Below are 7,111 nucleotides of genomic sequence, written 5' to 3'. Positions count from 1 at the left end.
TCAACGGTCCTCTTTTCCCGCCGCCGCTCGTGAGACTCCGCCTCTTCCATGACGTCGGCCCCGCCCCGACCCCCTCGGGGCCCCGCCGTTCGCGTCCCTTGAGCGCGCTGGGCCGCCAGCTGGGACCGCGATCGCTTTCCCGAATCGCGTAACCTTTATGGCATTTTAAAAGTCAAGAACCTTTGGCCTAGAAGGAAATCCTAAAGCTGTATCTTGGTGCGTTGCCTGAGACAGGCCGCCCTCGTTGGGAAGATTCAGGGTCGACCGCACGTTTCGGTGATCAAGGGGACCCTGAAACAATTTACACGTGTTCGCGCAATCGAAAACCAAACAAAACCCTCTTACCTGCGGTGTTTCCTACAACTGAGGGAGGCTGCTGCCAAGTGATTTGCATTTCCATTTTCCCCCGTCCTCCCTCAAGGCCGGCAGCTGGAGCAAATAGAATAAGGCAGCTTTTTTACTTGATTAATAACAGCCAGCCGTTTTCAGTTTTGAATACCAAATTTTTCAGTTTTAGCGTAACGTTTATAATATAAACACTGGTGGGTAGAAAATATTTGATAATGAGTTTAAAAGGTACTAATACATGTACATGCAACAGCAGTCTTTTGAATCACCTGTTTATTGAGCACATAGTAGATGCTCAATAAATTTCTTGATGTCGCTGCGTCTAGGGTTACCAAGAAGGAGATGTGGGCTCTCTCTGAAACATACTAAACACTATTTCTTTCCATTCAATAAAGTCGATGGTTTTTCCTTTTTCTCCCCTCTCCTCCCCCATCTCAACTTTATTGTCTGTGGAAGATTCTCGAATCTTTCTGCTAAAGGGCACTTCTCAAACTCAAGGTTAAAATTTTTGTAACAGGAAAACATTCTGGGAGGAGATAAATATCTTTCACCTGCAGCTCTGCCTAATCTGCTCGGCAAAAACAATGTTACATTTGTGTTTTCTTTTGGGTGGAATGTTCTTGCTCTTTGGTTGTATGAGTGCTCACAAAGGGTAAACTGAAATGCACTGGATAGCAGATGTTTTAGATATATTTAATCTATTAAACCTATCTAATCCGTCACCTGCTAGGCTGGCCTTTCCCAGGTCAACTAGATTCATCCTTCCCCTCCCCCAGCACCTTCCTCATCCCACCCCCCACGCCCACACCAGTGTAATAATAGTATTAAAAAGTCACCTGTATCTGCTTTGGGGATGATGGCCGTCCTGTGTTGCGCTGTACTGCTTGGATGGGGTGGACGTGGTGGCTGTCTCCAGACGCGGCGGGCTTTTTTTCTGATGGTCATTTGGGCAGAGACTGCTCTGTGGGAAACCTGAACTCAGAAAACAGGCTTTAGACAGGGATGGGGACTCACGTTGTCTGCCTTAGCTTGAGAGCGCCCCTGGGTGTGAGAGGCTCAAATGCGATGTGGAGGTGCAGTCTTCGCTGCGAGGGATCGTCCCACACATTAATTACCGCAGGGCTGTAGGTACCTGTGCAAGGCCAACTAAATGCAGATAGATATTCCCCCAATCCCACGCCGAGCAAAAGTGTCTCCACACATTTCCAACCATGTGCCTGGTCCCAGGCTGAAAATCTCCCAGATTACCTAGTTGCAGTTACTCTCCGTGTTTATTTCCCTTTTGTTATTTTGAGCTGAGTTTAATTGTTCCAATTGAATATCACTTGTACCACAGGGTTAATCTTGGGACACAAGTGTAGACTCCCCCGCCTGTGTGGAGACTCCTCTTCCATTGTAGTACTTGGAGGACCTTGGTTTGATGATAATGGAGAGAGAACGGTTTCCTTCCCGGTTACTGCTCTATAAACAAATGATCCTCTCAGACAAGCTTATCATTCATTCATTCATTCATTCATTCATCCAACAGCGTTTACATCATAGTGCGTACCACGAGTCACCAAGGAGCAAGATAGACAAGGTCACTCTCACAGCCTAGAGGAGCAATTTCTAAATCTGAGAACAAGACATCTGCAGAGAGCGACAAGTGCTATGATGATTACATAACCGGGTTCAGAGAGAGCACTTTAGATCCCACCATCAGGTGAGGCCTCCCTGAGGAGGTCACATTTGAGCTGAGATCTAAATAGTGAGAAGAAACCAGCAGGGGATGATCTGGGGAAAGAGCATTCTAACCTCAAATGCATTACACCAGCAGCTTTCACAGCACTCACATCTATAAAAATGCAAAATAAGGATGATATTGATGCTGAATCCTATCTCATTCTAGGAAGAAATAATAATTATTAATGGATCCATTAACTTACTGGAGGAAAAAAAGCTTTTTCTTCTCATTAAGAGATCTATTTCTGTTAAAAATTTCACTGTTTATGTTTAATAGCCATAGAAATGTGTAATATATTTATTTTGATCAATTATGTACAAGTAATAAATTACAATGATAACTCAATCCAGAATGAATATTTGATACCTAGATTTTTGTGTCCCAGGAAATTTTTAATTTTCAAAATTTAAAAATATTTATATTTTATTGATCAATAAAGATGTTTAAGCATAAAATATATTACATTAGAATAAAATTCTCTGGAGAAAATAGAATGAAAATATAAGAGTTTAAGGAGAAAATGGAATGAGATAAAATTTCTTACTGATAAAGAAAAACTTGTGTATTTGTTTAAATGGATGATACTGGATATCAAATTGCCATGATATGTAGATTCCATTGGGCACATTTCAAAAAAGGATGAGATATTTTTAAAGATGCTACTATTTACAATACATGGGAAAATTAAAATTCCCTATTCTTTCAACTTGTATTGAAAAATCATGTGCAAGAGCATATATACATTTTTCAGTTTCCTTTTCAGTGTGTATGAGAGCAAGAACATTTGAATATTATTGGTCTGGATATTGATTCTTCTTTACACGACAAATTCTCAAAAATGTTGGCACAATTAGGTAAAGGAAAGCAGGAAACTAAAATTTTTGAGAGCCAACTATGAGTCAGATACTAAATAATAGTATTATTTATATAGTCAAAGCTACCATCGATTGATGCTTATCATTATGGATTATTTACTGTAGTTCTCACAACTACCCAATAAAACAAAAACTATTACTTTTATCATTTTATAGATTAAAAACACAGAGGTTCAGAGAGATTAAGGATCTTGCCTAGTCAAACACCTATGGAATCTGGCAGCCAGGATTAAAATCCAGGTCAGCCTGCACGGGAAGGCTTTTCTCTGCCAGGTGCTTTGAGGCCAGTATCTTCCTTTCCTTTCTTTACTCTACAAGGTTTTGATGGCACATTGGCTATAAAATAGTCAGGTTCCCTTTATAACTTATTTTTTGGCACCTTCTCTGACAAATATATCAAATGTATGGCTGAATAGGCTCTATTTATTTGAGATTTACTGTACATTACGGTATCCAGGATTCTATCAATAGTATCCTTTTTTTTAAATATAGCCTTCAGTTATGATAAAAACAGCTTTGTCTTCATTTGGAATTGACTATATTCGATGGGCTGCCTTTGAACTCTAAGTCTCTCCGACAAGCTTTCCTACCAAATAGCTCAACTGGGTGAAAAACGCTTTAAAGGTTTCAAGTTCTCTCTTTATATTTCTTTTTATAATTTGAAAGACTGACTATAAATATATTCCCAGTGTAATCCTTAGTGAGATATACTGGCAAAAGATTCTCCTTTTGTATTGCACCAAGGTCCAAATTCTGAGGTTAAGTAAGAGTCAGTCAAAAACACTTTGTGTTTTATGTAAAATCTGTAAGACCTTGTTAAAAAAGAGCACTGTTGTGTTAATTTTTAAAAGAAACTATGCAGTACACCCATATGCATGGCAGCACTCTCCACTATGGGCAAAAGAAGGAAGCCACCCAAGTGTCCAACTCCAGATGAATGGATAAACAAAATGTGATACTCACGTACAATGGAGTAGTATTCAGCCTTAAAAAGAAAAGGAATTCCAGCATATGCTACCACGTGGATGAACCTTGAGGACACTACCCTAAGCCAATTGCAAAAGGACAAATACTGTATGATTCCACTTATCTGAGGTCCCTAAAGTAGTCAGAGTTGGACAGATCATGGCTGTCAAGGGCTGGGGGACAGGGGAGAAATGGGAGTTATTGCTTAATGGGGACAGAGTTTCAGTTTAGGAAGATGAAAAAAGTTCTGGAGATGGTTAATGGTGATAGTTGCATAACATTGTGAATTTACTTAATGCTACTGAACTGTGCACTTAAAAATGATTAAAATAGTAAATTTTGTTATGCATATTTTACCACAAAAAAAAATCTATGCAGAAGCTATAGATCTTTACTAAACAAAGGAATGAATTACAGATTTTTTTCAAGAAGTCAAATATTTTATATTGTAAAAGCAAATTGAAAAAAAGAATCTTTGTTAATTAGAAAGTGGCACATTTGTAGTAGAAGTGATAGAACACAGACCCCTTGGTGATTTAATATTTAATATACAAACTATGAATATACCATAGAATACAGTAATATTTACATTTGATTTTTTAAAAAGGAATTTTCATTTTAACTCAATTTGAAGTTATTAAACTGCCATTCAGCGTAAGACAATTAACAGTACTTTACAATATATAACTGACATACTCTCCTGCAGCTACATTTCCTGCATTATCTTATGTATTTCTGGATTTTCAGGTCTCAGCTGAAGAGGTAATTCTACTTGCCACATATAGGATGCATCAGTTCTTACCTTAAAAAAGCATCAATAATCAAAATATTAATAAATTACTTATAGACTGAGTGCATTTTTCTTGGAATAAAGTCCAGAATGAGTGACAGAATAAATACCCTTGGCTTTTGAAAAAATTAATACATAGCAAAATAACAGAAAACTCATCTGTATGGATATTTTTAATAACACTATTCAAAGGGATCTTTTCAGTAACCCTGGATTATTAAACCTTTACAATTGCCCCTGCCTCTGATGTGAAGATACTCATTCCGTATTCTACATGCACATAGTACTTGTTCGATAAACTTCTACTGTTTACGACACATTACTTTATTCAAGGTGTTTCTTCCCTTTGTGTGCCCTTCATTCTCATAATGACGGTAAGAACCAATCACCAAATGCTTATTGGATACTTGGGATGTGCAAGACATTCTGTTACAGCCTGTAACTGTGGATCCCAACCACAGTTACAGTTGTGAAAGTCTGGAATAGGGAAATAAACACATCCCAAACCAATCAATAAAGTTAGGCATTTAGGATGCTAGATGACTAGATGAGAATTCCAGAGGGTTCTTAATATATGTTCTACCCTATAAAATTGGGATTCATGTTTTAACGAGCTACATTCTTGGAGTAAGGGCCTAACAAATATTCATATATTTGAATGGAAATGACAGGGTGATTCTTTTCCCCCATCTTTCCTGTTATTTTCCTTAGTATGTTGCTATTTCACTGTTGGCAGGTTTGAGAGCTTGGTATGTTGATCTAATCAAAACACACAAAGTCTTACCCACTGAATTAAATGGGATACACAAAAGAAGAAATTCATGTAGTAAGCAAACTTGGAAAAATGTACATTATAATCAAAAACATAAAAGTTGTAATAGTAAGAAAAGTTTTCATTTATTAGTAAAGATTTTTTTAAATTGAAATGTTAGGATATGAGATAGTACTTTAGACATTGCTGCTATCAAATTTGGCAATATATATCAATAAAATGTTAACCTTTAAACAAATAATTCAATTTTTTGGAATCCATCTAAGAAAATAAGTGGAAAATGTGAATAAGAAAAAATAGTAAGATGATAACAGTTTTGTGAAGATGGTGGGACTGTGGATAATCTTTGTCTTCTAAATTTTGGGGGGAATTCCCTGGCAGTTCAGTGGTTAGGACTCCGTGCTCTCATTGCTGGGGCCTGGGTTTGATCCCTGATGGGGGAACTAAGATCCCGCAAGCTGGGTGGCATGGCAAAAAAAAAAAAAAAAATTAAAAGAAAAATAAATAAAGTTTTGGAATTTGTGATTTTGTTACTTTTAGAATTAAAGAACTATAAATTAAAAAGAAAAAAATTAATACTGCCTTTATGAAAGATCATTTTGTGAGCCATATTAGTAAATAATTTGTTCACTATCTCAATTTTTCAACATATTTTCCATTGTCATTGCAGCCTCTTCATTCCAAAATCTGTGAAAAGATTTTATTGAAAATATATTTATTATTCAGTCATAAATAAATCATCAATACCCATTTGAACACTAGCACACTGTTTCTTCCCTCAAAATCCTCCAGTGTCTCACTGTGGCCCACTGAGTTTGGGCCCTAGGCACAGCTGCCCAGCTTCCCCATTCATTTTGTGAGGCAGACAGTATCCTTCCATGTCTTTTATATATATATATATATATATATATATATATATATATATATATATATATAGAATATTGGAAGGTGTTTAAGCCCTTCCTATATTCTTTTTTTTAAATAAATTTATTTATGTTTTGTTTATTTATTTGTGGCTGCGTTGTGTCTTCGTTGCTGCACGCGGGCTTTCTCTAGTTGTGGTGAGCGGGGGCTACTCTTCATCGCGGTGCGAGGGCTTCTCACTGCAGTGGCTTCTCTTTGTTGCAGAGCATGGGCTTCAGTAGTTGTGGCTTGCGGGCTCAGTGGTTGTGGCTCGCAGGCTCTAGAGCTCAGGCTCAGTAGTTGTGGTGCATGGGCTTAGTTGCTCTGCGGCATGTAGGATCTTCCTGGACCAGGGCTCGAACCTGTGTCCCCTGCATTGGGAGGCGGATTCTTAACCACTGCGCCACCAGGGAAGCCCCCTTTCATGCTTACAAGTGAAGAAAGAACACAAACTCATATGGGGGAGGTTCCTGGATAGAGGGAGGTGCAAAGGGCCCTGGTGGGAGTAGATTCGTTTAATAGGACTTCTCAGCATCCCTAGTATCTAGACACTCCTGTCTTTCTGGCCCCATTTGCTCACATTTTCCCCTATTTTTGGAATCTTTTTTGGAATATTCTCACCTTTATATTTTGACCATATATATATATGCACATATGATCAAATATATTATTTGATCATATATATATGATCAAACATATATATGATATATATCATATACATTTTGGTGGGGGAT

Source organism: Lagenorhynchus albirostris, chromosome 14, assembly GCF_949774975.1.
Source record: "Lagenorhynchus albirostris chromosome 14, mLagAlb1.1, whole genome shotgun sequence".
Taxonomy (NCBI): domain Eukaryota; kingdom Metazoa; phylum Chordata; class Mammalia; order Artiodactyla; family Delphinidae; genus Lagenorhynchus; species Lagenorhynchus albirostris.
This window is presented reverse-complemented; position numbering follows the sequence as displayed.